At 38.0% G+C, this 15,137-nt stretch overlaps 1 protein-coding gene across 2 annotated transcripts in view; it reads left to right on the plus strand.

Annotated features, from left to right (window-relative positions):
* The first annotated feature begins 1,524 nt into the window (after window positions 1-1,524).
* Window positions 1,525-15,137, plus strand: part of LOC107042594 (calmodulin-A) — an 88,126-nt gene continuing 74,513 nt past the window's right edge. For both annotated transcript variants that reach the window (XM_015263697.1, XM_015263705.1), the window contains exon 1: window positions 1,525-1,549. The gene's annotated coding sequence lies outside the window, so the exon portion shown is untranslated. The remainder of the gene's footprint in view (window positions 1,550-15,137) is intronic.

The following is a 15,137-nucleotide window of genomic DNA, read 5'->3' on the forward strand; positions in this document are numbered from 1 at the left end:
AATTGCAATTTTTTGGCCCTTTTGCTTTTCTCAGAAAAATTGAAATTTTTAGGTTGGAAAACATACCAATAATTCTCGAAATTATCCCTAAAAATCGCAATTTATCAATTTTTTCGTATAAAATATCTTCTGCTGAACATTTCTATTCACAAAAATGCGTAAGAAAGCCCATTATATCCGGTAATAATATTCATTTTTCTCAATAAAGTAATCACTTGGAAGTACTGAAATTAAGTCCTAAAAGTACTTGAGAGAAGTTGAAAAATTACTTTTCACCAGTGCCCTTGGTACTTGTGCCATTTCTACTCGATCGACAGATGTGGTACTTCACCCAAGGACACAACATGTAGTTGGGACGAGTATTTTTAGAATTTTTCAAAAGTGAACTTTCCCCAAGTACCGGTTTGTACTGGTGAGAAGTAATTTTTTTTTGGTGTACGTAATTGTCAAAATTAAATGGTGAAAAACGTTGGAAAAATTCGGTACACGGAGAGAAATGTTCAGTAAAAATAACGGAACTCACAGTTCGCTCACCGATTACGGAATCAACTCAGAAAATTTAAGTGACGGTATCGTAATTTTTGACAGGAGTTTCAGGCAAAATTTCCTACAACCACGTTTCGCTCCGGAATTACAAAAAACATACGTAATTTTTATTGAATATTTCCCTCCGTGTAAATTCAATTTCAAGATTTAAAAAATACGCCCCTTTGGCTATACAGTGACGATACTATTCATTTAGTTGAATTTCATATACAGTCATTATGCATACTTATTTATATGTCATTTTAATATTTCTAAAGATGATTTTAAGCAGATCAAAAAATTAAACATGAGTAATTAAAGCTCCTTAGGTTGCAAGAAGAGAAATGTCTATTAAATTTGGCCACTAGAATAGCTATAGTAGCGTCATACTATTTCATTGCCCCCTATTGTTCCTTTTACCCGCATTCTCCTATGAAGTCGTCTGCAACAATTGCACCGGTTCTCGATTTTCATCCAGAAATTATTACCCCTATTCCTTTCTTTTTCATTTCAATGGCTTCATCGAATGTTCGCTCTCTCTAAATAGTAATTTTTTGTGGGGCTTTCACGAAGTGAATATCCATAATAATACTTATCGGAATATTCATGAGTACGATGCGAGCTTCATGAATAAAATATAAAATAGCCGTAGATTAAGTTACACAAATCTTTATCAGCTAATAATATCCACAAAATATTGAATAACCACGGTAATTATCGTGCCGCACGTACCCGCCTCATTGTGTAAAATTTTCTTTCGAATATTTCATAAGCTCAGTAGAGGAAAATTAATCGCCAATATTCATGCGACAACACAATGACCAAAAAGTATTTATTATGAAAATTTTGAGAGAGGAATCAATGTATTCGAGAGTGAAAGGGGGAAAAACCGACGGGGCCTCGAGAGATGCACGAGCCTGCGCAGTGTCGTATCAATTGGAGGGTTGCAGTGGGTAAATGTTTCGAGGGGCGCGTGGCGCTACCAGGGATGTCAGTCACGGCCCATCTGCCCACCAAAGAACACGTAAGTCCGATTTAAAAATGTTTGTCCAGCGTGCATTCTCCTACGAGTTTACAAATTTCTACATACGTCAGTAGGCCGTGACATTAAAGTAGAAAATTGGTGGAAATTTATTGATGACATGTGCCTTTCAATTGGTTGAATTATAACGATTGTGCATTTCGAGGATAACTATTGGCAATGTTGTGATAGGTGGGCCATAAAAATTTTGTGAAAATGGCGGTTATCTTTGCCGATCCTTGGATTTTCTAAAAATCACGAGTCAGCGGAAATTTTTCATTTTCTGAGTGAAAATTATGGTGGAAAGGTTTCCATTCCACCCACTATTTCCTGGTCTATCATTCTGATTTTTTATCTGATTCTCAATTCCATTGGTCACAATTTCATTGACAGAAGGATAACATTCTGCAGCTACATACTGCTCCAGAAGTTTTGAAATCTGTCACCTCAGTGTGAAAAATCTGAATTGGGTCAATTGGAAATTTGATTAATGAATGCAAACACACCTCAAAATTCTATAAATTGATTCCGTGGAATATAATTCACCTTAATTTCTACTCCACCAATTTACATCGGTGTTAATAATTCCACACTCGGTCAAGTAAATATCGACAAGCCAACACACGGGCAGCACATGCGGCTCCAACGTGAACAATAATTAAAACTTTTTAATTGGCCGAGAAATGTCGAAGCTCGCGCACCCATCAAATACCGTGATCTCAGTGGAATGTACGCGGGACAGAACTGAAAATACTTGGAGGTAGAGGGCAGTGTTTGATGCTACGATCCATAACTATTTTTCCATCCAATATGCATCAAGCAATGTTGTTTACCATCCCCTCGCACATAGTTGTAGATACTTAGGTCCTTACCCTATTTACGCGTCGTTCAATAAAACAATTCAGGTCAAAACTCCTGTAAACCGTATGACACTGTCTAAGCAGTGTCACCTTGAGAGTTCAACAATTCCCCTGTAGTAACAATCCAGTAATTAGTGCTACCAGTGATTTAAATTTTAATTATTCTAGTAATAATACTGGCGATAGTGTTTCCATGTGAATCACGGAAGTTTGACATTACTCTAACAACCGGAAAAATAACACACTACCTCGGCTACCATATTTCCCCATTCGTTTACGAAAATTACACCCTTGAGTTATTACTTTCCCTGCAAAACAATGGGATTCGGATTTCTCAATGAACTCCCCGAATTTTCCGCAGGTAACAAAAGCTCAAAACTATAAAGAGCGACAGAAACTGACACAGACTGACAAACACCGAATGAGAGCCATCAACGTCAAAGGAACTTCCATCTCTTCAACTCTCATTTTTCCAAAATCGTCACACTCAGATCATCTCAAATCCCAAAATCGTTACACTCAGATGAATCAATTCCACACTAAATCCCTTAAACCAAAACGGATTAGACACTTTAATCATCGTGATCTCTAACCACAGTGCTCATCCCGGATGACACCGCAATCATTGTCCCCAGTCTGGATCTGGGTGACAGCTGCAATCGTACGATCAGCAAGCCGCGATGATTTAACGAATTAACAAAGCATTCCGATTGTGGTAGATTGGCTCGCTCGGGTGATAACCTAACTGATCACCCCCGTGAAAATCGACGACTATGTTTTTGGTGGGTAATTACAGGGGAGATATAGATTGGCCACTACTCCGCAATTGTGCGCGCTAAAAATTTGTCATTTGGCATGATTTTTTGAGGGACTTAGACCTGACATAAAGCCATTCTGCCTCGACTAATTTTGTGTACTAAAAAAACAAAAGTTCGTGTTTTTGTTGGCATCGTTAGAAGAGATAATTATAATATCCGTTCGAATTGACTTCGAAATATATCACAATTCAGCTCCAAACGATCATTTCGCATCCAAAATTTCATCATTTAAGCTTATGGACTTCACAGAAAGGAAAGTTTTGATTTTCAAGGATATGTTACTGATCTTCAGCTACTTATCACTGGTGTTAGCAGTGTTCAATGCTTAATTTTTAGAAATTTATTCCCGACTTTCAGGGATTTTCGATTTTGTAATTCATTCATTGGAAATTAGCGATTTTGTCAGTAATTACCAGAGATATTATTACTAATTTTCGGGGAAATGTCACTGATTTTTAGGAAACAGGGATGCGAAACGACGTCACATTTTGAAATCTGTCAGTTCAGAAAATAATTAGCACCATGTGCTGCTAACTTCTCTCGTGTCATAATTTCCCTTGCTACGTTGCACCAACTAGCTAAACTAATAGTCATAAATTTGTCGGTCATAAAATTTCATCACATTTTTTAATGATCGATATTTTCAATTACTCATTTCGATTGGAATACATTGATTGAATGTGTCTGACAATCGACTCAAAACCTTGTCATCGAAGACATTTTACCACTAGTTGGGTGTAATGTGACGATCAAATAGTAAATTAGTCATAATGTTGTCATATTCACGTCCGTCCCATGACGGTCACTATATTGACGTCTCGGCGACTTATCACTATTTTTTAGGAATCATCAAATTTCAGGGATAGAAATCACTGATAATCTGGGTTATTCCAGTCAGTGTCCGGCATTACCAATAATTCGTGATAGATTCACAAGAATCCGTGACGTTTCTCTGGAAATCAGTCATTCATTGTCAACTCTTCATGAAATTTCTTTTTCCTTCTAACAGTGTAGGAATTTTTACTATTTTATTTTCTCCGTGCATTTCCTCTCATTTTGAAACTATCTATCTAGAGTAGCATTCTGCAGATGAACCTCTATAGAATCACAAACAGGAAATAATCGGACAGGAATTATAAAATTGTGTCCGTAATCAACGGCTTTTCACTCAGGACGCTCATTTCCCGCGCAATTACCCTATAATGTCCGATAATTGCATAACGAGATTTTTCATTGCGAACGAATTGTCAACTAACATCACGTGTTACTATTGCGTGTCCAGCAAACCAAGTAATGATTCCTCATCGATCTCAAGTGTTTGTGTGGTTTCCATTCATTTCATCCATTTCATTTTCAAGTACCTATTCTTGGAAGCAATTCCTACAATCTCGTTATCGCCCGGTTCTAAAATACCACAGGAACAATGTTATTCACATCGTGCTTATTTATTTTTGGACTGAATCTTGCGCCCATATCGGTACAAACGTGACAGCTCTAGCTGTAGTGGACACGACCATTGACCCCTGGTCGCAGAGCTCTCTGAAGGGAATTCCCGGACTAAGGACTCGATCCGTGAATGAGTGAGTGTGTTGGGGAGGGGGTAATAAGGGTAGAGATGCAAGCGGCATGATTTATCGGTTATTTACATTGTGGGGATTAAAGAGTAATGCAGAAATTTTTGTTTTCATTACGAATTTATTTGGAGATGTGACGGTAATCCGCTTAATTCTCCGTACAAATACCAGTCACTCTGTGTGAGTTATCAACTTCACTACTTCAGATACTTCTGAACATCAGGGATTATCGCATTTTGCTGGAAAGCGCTCGTTGCAATTACAGTAATGATCATTCGGGGGAAGTTGGCGTAATCCTATAAAAAAAGGGAATCTATAGAAATCGTGTAAATTTGAGATTCGAGTTTTCAGCTGTTGTCATAAACTTGTGATTATTAAATTAAGGGATTAAGGGATGTAGGATTATCAGGGATGTCATGCCATGTAAATTTTTGAAGTTATTGGATTGTGCGAATGAAAAAATTTAATCGAAAAACTCAGCAAATTCGCTGGACAATTCTATTGAACTTTCTATTTGTTTTTCCTCCGATTCTATTGAAATATTTAATACAAACTATTCTATAGAAAATGTTCATTGAATTCGATTTTTCTATACTACTTATTTAATTGAGATACTTTCTGTAGAATTTCCTCGGCTCAAGTTTTTCGAGTTTTTTGTTTGTATTTCTTGATGAAAAAAAAGAAAAATAGAATGAAAAAAAGGAAGAAAATTAGAGCCGAGGAATTTCTATAAAAAATATCTTAATAGAAGAGAAGAGAGTCGGGCAAAATGTTCCGTGTTGAGATCTTTTCCAATTGTCAATATTTTCATTTATAAATGAAGATATTAGATCAAATAACGAAACCTCCCCTTTTACCCGACTCTCCCTAAGTTACCGAGAAGTAAAATGAACAAGAGCATTGTTTTCGTAAAAACTCGAGTTTTGTTATCATCAAACGGGATTATGTACTAGAATTGCGGTTGAATCTCTCTGACTGTTTTATAATTCCTTTGAAAAATGTTTCATTTTTCTGTCACGTTTTTTTAATTGGTTGAGAACCCCTGTTGATTAACTTGGTGGATATAGGATAATCACCGGTGTGATATACCCCAACTGCTTTTTCTCATTCAAACAATGCAACCACATGACTCGTAATTCATAAATGAAACGTTTTTTCTCTCCTGCATACTTGATGGTACTTCATTTTTGTTTTTCATTATTAAAAGTGCATTAGTTGACGTCATTTAATTGGACAATTATTACCCATCATTATCTTCCTCAGATGCTAATATTCATGAAAAACCTAAAAAGTGTTCGTGTAACTCCGCTTTTCCCTGAAGACTATTCACACGATCTCGTTACAATTTTTCTTTCCGAAGCCCAAATGACATGCCATAGTCTTCTGTATCCTCCATAGAACGATGTTCGCAAAATATTTCATTTCTGCATTTGACATTCTTTGAATTGACTCCAACTCAAGAAGAATAAGCAGTTCCGTTGATAGATGAAGTAGGAAATGGCCTGGTGAGGAGAATCGAAGGATGCGGCTTTGTCTGGCTATAGAATCGACAGTGGTCTTGTATCAATGATACATATCGCAAACCCACGCTTTTGTACGAAATACTAGCGCAAAGTATTGCTATAAACCAACCTACGCTCATTGTACGCGTCCATGACTCCGATGGTTCGTGTCACTTCGAGCATGACCGCTGCACCGAGGAGTCCCACTTGGCGAGTGTTCAATGTCGAAGGCATTGTACGTACGATAAATACTCAAAGGGTGTTTTCACTCGGTCGTTCGACTGAATTATGGATTATCATTATCGTTTGACGTTTTTGTCATCCCAAAATTCGTTTTAAAATTCAAATTACATCGTCTGCGGTCAACATGATCGATGACACTGGTGTCAAATAGCAGTTGACCCAGTGGAGACTTTTCTCGGTTTTGTGGTCTCCATATGAATGAACACCGGATATCAGAATCCAGTTCAATCTCATAAGTAGAACATGAACTCACTATAACCCGGTGCGAATGGTCAACATATACATGAAAATTTTCCTTGCTCTGGGGAAAATGGAGAATATACTCTAGAAATCGACTGAGGGCTGGAGGATCTCCAGTTTTCTCTCTATTTCCTCCTTTCTTGGTAGGTTGTCCTAATTTTTCCTCTTCGGCGTTCAACTCGGGGCGAAATTTTCCAGTGGAGGAGGTAAGGGAATCCTCGGGGAATTACGGGATTCACGGGGACGTTTGCATTCCACTGCATCACTGTAATTGACGTGCGATTCCCTCGGATGATATCGTAAGAATATGGTCTTGCAAAGTGTGAATGTGGGATTATTCCAGGTAGGGAGTATTGATGGTTATGTTCCTACATTTGGCTTGAAAATTGCTTCATTCACACCATTGGTTCTCATTGTACAGCATTATTGACATTTTCGCGACTTTCAATTGTCTCAAAAAACTAGAATTTCATGATTATAACGTCAAACACAATGGGCAAGAAAGCAGTATCTATGTTGGTTTTCCACGTTCCGGAATTTTTGACTTGTGGCCTCTCAACAGACTCGCAATAAATTTTAAAAAATCCTCTCAAAATTTCAGCTCTCCATCTCAATTGTAGAACGCTCTCCAAGCGTAGGAGTCCAATTTCAAAAAACTAATTGATAATTGTTTTTGTACACATTTTTTCGAAAATTTTGAAAAAAAAATTCTCTGTAGCTCAAAAATTGGACGCCCTGGACTATTTTTAACATTTTAAGCGTCTGCGGGGCAGACAAACAATGAACAATTAATTTTTTTGCAACTAATTATTTGTTTTTAGACATATATAATTCATTTTCAATCCATGAAAAATCTCACTCCGATAGCCCGCGACGTTTAAAAGTCATAGTTCCCTAGTGGAAATCGAGTGTCCAAGCGTCGTCGCCCGGACTTTCCAGGGGCGACTCTCGTATAGCATACGTGTGGCTAACGGTGGAACGTCCCCGCGCGCCTAATATACGAGACCAAATATCTGGGCGCGCGCCCACTGGATGTCGCCCTGCCGGTCAGAATTTTTACTAGGGTTGTCTCCCCTTAAATAGTATATTTCAATAAATATCTTAGATGTGCAGCGCTCGCCGAAGTGCGAGTGCTACACGAAGAGAAATGTTCAGTAAAAATTACGGAATTCTCACTTCACTCACCGATTACGGAATCGACTCAGAAAATTTAAGTGACGGTGTCGTAATTTTTCACAAGAGATTCAGATAAAAATTACGGAACGCTCCGGAAAAATTCCGTGACAGTTGCGTAAAATTTCCTACAACCACATTTCGCTCAGGAATTACGGAAAAGATCCGTAATTTTTATTGAATATTTCTCTCCGTGTACCCTCCCAAGGGTCAAAGGACACTTTCCCCACGAGTATCAAACCCTATTTTTCCGTACTGACCTTCACTTTCCCCAGTCCGGGAATTGCTATTGACCCTTCTCCGAACTGGCAAAAGTGAAAGTCACTACGGAAAAATATCGTTCGCGCCTAGTGCCACGGGAGTTTTCGACTCGTGTGATTGGTACGCATTCGTCGAAAACCCCAGCGGCACTCAACGGGAAATATACTATTTCATCACGTTGTGTGGAAAGTGGGATTTTCACTTTACGCACAAGCGATGACGAAGAGACGTACGTTCACGTGTTATGCCGGGCTTGAGGGGTTGGAAAAAATCACCCCATCCTAGAAAGTACTCATTCCAGGACAAATCAATTATTTCGACTTCTTAAAGAACTGATTTTTCATTGGTCAGGTAAGAATGATGGGGCCATTCAATACAATTCCATTCAATGGATTCCCTTATGTCATTGTCCTCACTTAGATCTTCGATTCCGGGTCATGGTGCGCCAACGAGGTCAAGCACCCAAAACCTGCTATTATCACATCATGAATAAGCTTCCAAAGCCGGAATGGTAAATAATTCTCGAAGATGCATCAGTCCACTGGAAGAAGAAACTTCTAAACAAATTCCCCATTTGTCCTTCACTTAAACATACCTGGTTACGTGATGTACTATACTCTATCCCATGGAAATATGCACTCAGCTGATTACGTTGGATACATGCCGTGGCATTGAGATGATTAGCATTCAGAGCGCTCAACGACAAAACTGGGAAGGATGCGTTGCTAACTAAATTCGTGCATATCACATCGATACACGCCTCCATGCATTTGTCTCCAAAATGTGTACATTTGTGGATGAGCAACATTCCTGGCGCTTATCCAACATAACCCCGTCACTTTCAACTTCTCGTTTTCCACAGAAGCCGCTTAAATTACTTGCGATATTACCCCTCCTCAATCTTTTTTCATCTGCACGTTCCGTCCCCTTCAATCAACTCAACTTTGACTGAGAAGTTCAGATCGTGATGTTGAATTAATATGAGTTTGTAGTAATTGAAAGAGTCAACGTTTCCTCCTAGGGTAATAGGAAATTGACATTCAGTGCTCAAAGGATTGCAATCACTTTTTAGGGAAGTTATGGAGACATTTGTAAGGAGTTGATTTGAGGCATGGATAGACTAGTATTGAAGACATTATGATATACATGGATTTGTAGAGCGTGGAGATTCTATTCGTCACGATTATGAGGTTTTCAATCGGGAGAACGCTGCAGATAAATTGGAATGTCAAAGCAAAGTTTAGACGGCAAGGAATTTACAGCTATGTCTTGAATGGATTATTCGCATGAACTCGAGTAAAATCGCACAAAGGAAAATCAAAGTATCTACATAGAGAACTCATACTCTACATAGAGAACTCATAGAACTTACGTTTGTCTGTTATTAAGGTGTCGCATTATAGGCTCAAATCACATTACACTGTGAAAAAGATTCGTTTGAAATTTCCGGTACACGTTTTGGAAATTTTTATCGAATTTCAACACCATTGAAATTTCAAGGAATTTCGTCATTGAAAATTCAAAATTTCGTGGATAAATCGAAGAGAAAATTAATAATAAATAAAGAAAAAACAAAGACAACTGTGAATTTCCGTTCCATTTTTCCCTGAAAATGAATAGAAAACCAGAAAATTCCGATAAATACATTCTTGAATTTTCAGGAGAGTGACACTAAATGCGATTTCACTGAAAATTCAGATCATTTGACACTGAATATTCATATTAGATTGGAAATTGAAATAAATTGAAGAATTCTCGTCTTTATGCTGCTTAAAATTCTGGAATTTTACAAAATTTGCAGTGACACTTGAAATTTTAATATTTAATATTGAATAATATCTTAGCATTGAGTCTATAGGTCTGAGTCCCATCGTGAGCGCACGACACTTATTCAAATGTGTTTTTTTACATTAATTTACAATAAAGTATGATTGTTAAATTAACTTGATTTAGTTTTTTGAATAGATATTCCGTCATCATTTTCTGTTTTGTTCATACCGTAGATTCAAATACATTGAGTACTTGAAGGGGAGGAGTTAATATTCAAAACGTTGTGCGTTACATTTCATTATTTGTGGCATTTTTTTGTTTTGTTTATTATTTTTTGTTCTTGTAAAGACAATAGTACAGAACCACTGTCAACAAATGTCACTTCATAAACATTTCCGGCATCTGATAAGGAAAATTGTCAACAGTGACTTCCAAATACCATCCATATTAGCATTTGTTGAACACTCCAAAACTTATCTCTAAATTCCCCCGACAAATTTGTCAATCAAAGTATCAAAATTAATTTCATTCAATTGCACCCGACATCATGAAGTGCCATTCTCCGTCGAAAACTCTTCAACCCCCCCCCCCCCTTNCCCCTTTTCGGCGAACTCAAAGAAGAAACTCAGCGTACACACTCCACCCGAGAATAGGAAATAGCGGAAATCGTGAATGTGAATTGTTGCAGGAGTGTAGGAGAAGAGGGATTTTAGAGGTAGTGAGGATCGGAGACTGGAGAATCCCGGAACGGTTGAAGTTTGGGTGCGCCGTGGGGGTGATCAATACTCCCCCTAACGGTAGCTGCTAGAGGGACAGAGATAAAATGATGAAATTTTGGGAATCCCCGAGTATGTTCCAATTAATGGGACATTTTTTTGTCATTACTTCCTGAACAGTTTATAATATGCCCCTCCTACTAGATGTTCAACTCCAGAGATATAGGGTTATCGCCGTTGTTATTACACATATACCCTCCACATGTTTTTCACACACAGAGAAAGAAGTTTCTACATTGTTGAAAATTTTCGTGTGAATTTTCTGTACCAAATTCTGGAAATTATTATCGTGTTCAAGTTCCACTTAAATTTCAGGAAATCTTCTCCTTGAAAAATCAAATATAACATTGATTTTCTATTAGTTTGTTTAGTATGTTTAGTAAAATTTTCCACACCGGCAGGGGATTGTTTGTTTTGTACCCGTCTGAAGGACGGAAGTGAATTTTTACCAAATGGGTTCGGCAAAAATCATTCTCCGCTGCAGAAAAATTATCCAAAAAATTGGAGTAATTATTCACGTTCACTAAATTTTACAGCTTCGATACAACTCACCCTCACGTTTAGTAAATTTTCCTGGGCCAACGGAGTAAAATTCACTATTAATCTCGTACTTTTTCTCCTATTTACGGTAAAAAAGTACTGGAAATCGAGGATACTCTATGATTATTTGATTTGTTTGGTAATTTTTATCCGACTTTGTCCTCCGTGTAGTATAATTCAGTGTAGGGCAAAGACGGCTCACCCAGTGACTGTATGACGGAAAAAAAACGAAATTATTTTTTACTGCGTGAACATCCCAAAATATTTGCAATATATTCGAAATATTTGCGATATATTGATCCGTGACATCATGATTGATGTGTCTTTGAAATAATGTTTCAATGACACCCGGTGCCCGGCCCGGCGCCGAATTATTTTGGTGAAATTCACCAAATAATTTTCTCCGTGATGCCTTCCACAACATGAATTTTTCAAAATCAGTTACGTGGTTCTGGAAACTAGACACTGTTCTTTCTCTGCGTATCACACTGTCACAGCAACTAAAATCATGAAATTCCGGAGTTACTCATTCCGAGCATTAAATCTCTGATGAAAGCTACCTCCACTACCGGCTGTATTGCACTTGGCACGTGCATTAATTCAGAGTCATGCCAAAATGACGCAATTACAGTCATAAACAAAAATCCAACGCTCAAGTACACTCCCGATCTTCAACAGTGTTGATGACTTCACCATCACACTGACATTTAAAACAGAACGGCTTTTATTCGCATTCAGGCTTTTAGTACGTTATGCCACTCAGCATCCAACGAAAGATTTCCCTTTGTCTCTACGAGCCACCTGACCATTTACTGTATATATTTGTGTGACAAGAGAAGCTCTCGGAATGTCACTCGGCTTATGAAATGAAAATCATTCTGCAGGAGATAAAAAGTACGCTAGCTATAGTTGGGCTATTTTTTTTATTTCGATGTTTTGTCTTCAATGATGGTTTTTATCCTCTGTTCTGCCTCGTTTGTTCTTTATTCCTCTTGGCATAAAACAATCCAGTCTCTTTATTGTTGGCAATCCATCTGGAGCCTCCGGAGAAAAAAGGAGGCTTGAAATAGCTAAATGCGGCTGCAATTGTCGGGAGTTGTGAAAATGTTTTATTAGGTTTTCAATTATTTTTAATTATTTTTGGTTGGAGAGTTTCCGATATTCGGAAATTAGTGAGAATGATGAGATTGTTGATATTCGGAAGGTGAAAGGTGAAAGGTGAGGGGAGACCATTTCATTATTCAGGCCCGGGTTGATGCGTGACTGCAAATATTTAGCCATCCAAATCAAATACTTCTGTCATTGCTAGTAATTTTTGCGCCATGTCAACATGCCCACGTTGGTCATTTCATTCCACCTGTCTAATTCGTTATTCATATGTTCAACACGCTACTCCACCACGCGCCAACTCCCCTCGGATCATTTAATGTCACCATTTTCCAATTGCAATTACTGGGAATTGTGAGTGCTGCGAAAAGTTCCATTAATTAATCTATGAATTTTGGATATTTCGGTTGGAGATAACCAGGGCCGATGATAAATGGCCGATCGACAAATCGCATATTATTATATACTTGAATTTCGTTTCATTGTCCATGCAGTTCCGTAAAATTTCGTACAACCACATTTCACTTTCGAATTACGGAAAAGATACGTAATTTTTATTGAATATTTCTCTCCGTGTAATAAACAAAAACGTCGTTGGTAATTCGCCCCACCATGCAGCATAAAATCAGTAATCTCTCATTAACTGCTAAGTGTGGGAGAAAATGTCGAAGAAATTATGTCTAACATTTAAAGGCATATAACAATTTTTATTTGAACCATTTTTCTCTATCTCCACCAAGTTTACCGCTAAACGCTTTGGAACGCGGCGACATCTTCCACAAAGGATAACTCACCGCCCGCTTTGCTCCCGCCCCCGATAACCTATGACAATTAGGGAACAAAACAAGCAAGGGACCGAGACAATCTTCGAGAAAACATTGCACCGTTACATTATGCGTTATGAGCAGTTTCTTCTTTTTTTATTCCTACCAATTCCATTGGTAGTAACCCTGCGAATGGATCCGTAGCAATTTCCACCCTTGTGACAAGCATATAACCGTAACCACATGCTACCAGATGTCTACAAGAAAATATTCAACCTAGTAATGAAAGAGATTTATACAAAAGTTAAATACCTCCGAAAGGGCTCAGCCGGTTGCGCCGAATTTATTAGAGTTCCGTGATGCGGAAACATTCTGAGATTTAAGCCGTTGATAATAATTTACCTCTCTCAAGTAAATACGGTCTACATATGAGGAAATTTTTCTCTCACTGTACAATACTATGACAAAACTATTCTATCGCTGCCGTAAGCGTTCCATTGGGAACAGTTAAACTCATAATCGTAGCAATCAGCAAAGAGCTTTATTACTCCCAAGTACTAAAAAGGCAATCGTATAAAATGAGGTTAGTTACATGTCTCTTTCATTTCACCATGTTACCTACCTTCGTGCAAATCGAATCCACCGCCGCAGGGGACATTACGCTCCATAGGCGTGGCATTGGCGCTCCAATTTTTCCTCGCCGCCAGGTCACATCATCGTTCGATACAAAACTCGATCCAACTTTTCTCCCTATATCGTATAAAAGATGAGGGTCTCCTTAGTCCGGATAATTCAAGCTGTGGGCTCATACATGAATGGGAAAAGAGTGAACGAGTGACAGGGGGAACGGAGAGTGTGCAGAAAAGGTGAGCACTCGAGCTGTGAAGTAGTCAGGGAGATTGTCCAATGGGATATCTCATGAATGATTCGACCGGCCGAAGGGAAAATCCAGTCGACTCTCAATCATTTCACCTTTTATGAAACGTTATTACTGTCTGTCGCATGTTCTGCTGAATCTTCAGAAAATATGACGTATTGATTTCATTTTTATTCATATTCACATTTATAAAATAGCAAGCGCCGTCTGGTTCAAATGAGGTTAATTATTAACGAGAGAAGCTCCATTCAGAGAAATCGATCTAGAACGTCAAGTGAATTTTAAAACATGTGAAATGTTTATGCTTACAGCTTATATCGGTTGTATTGTGTGGAACAACGTAAGATGGACTGCCAATCGACTATTAATGATCGAGCAAGAGTTGAGATAGCGAAAGTCAATTTTGGATATTCAAATTGTCTCGAATATTTGTTGTTGTCGAACATTCAATTCAGAATCATTTTGGCGAATACACTGAGAAAAAAAGGGAACACGTCTAAAAAACTGCCGTCAAAACAACTCCGCCCTATCCACTACTTGTTATTTTGGAGGTTGTTTTGACGGAGTTGTTTTTAAATGGAATTTTTAGACACGGACCCGAAAAAAAATGCTTTTGCTAAGTATATTTACTTGCCGCAAGTATATAAATATCTGCATAAGACGTATGGCAATTTTCTTGTAGTTAGTAAATATACTTGGCAGAGGTAATTTTTTTCTCCGAATCATCTTTGTTTTCCGAATCATGTGAACGGTAATTTACGAGTAGAATGTAATAAATTAAGGTCATCGAAAATTTGGATTGAGCATCTTACGAACACGGAGAGAAATGTTTAGAAAAAATTACGGAACTCACATTTCCCTCACCGATTATGGAATCGGAATTTTTATTGAACCTTTCTCCCCGTGAAGAGAGAATTTCATTTGGTTTGATCACTATTGGTACACTGTTGAAAACTTTTAGCTGAAATTGCAAATAGACTCCTTAGAAATTTTTGTCAAGTGCCAGTTCCAATGAAATCTCCAGAAATTTCGTCATTAAAAATTCACAATTTCCATTTCCCGTCAAATTCAATTATTCCATATATG

The sequence above is a fragment of the Diachasma alloeum genome, unplaced genomic scaffold (genome assembly GCF_001412515.2).
Source record: "Diachasma alloeum isolate Michigan unplaced genomic scaffold, Dall2.0 Dall_scaffold_00179, whole genome shotgun sequence".
NCBI classification, from domain to species: domain Eukaryota; kingdom Metazoa; phylum Arthropoda; class Insecta; order Hymenoptera; family Braconidae; genus Diachasma; species Diachasma alloeum.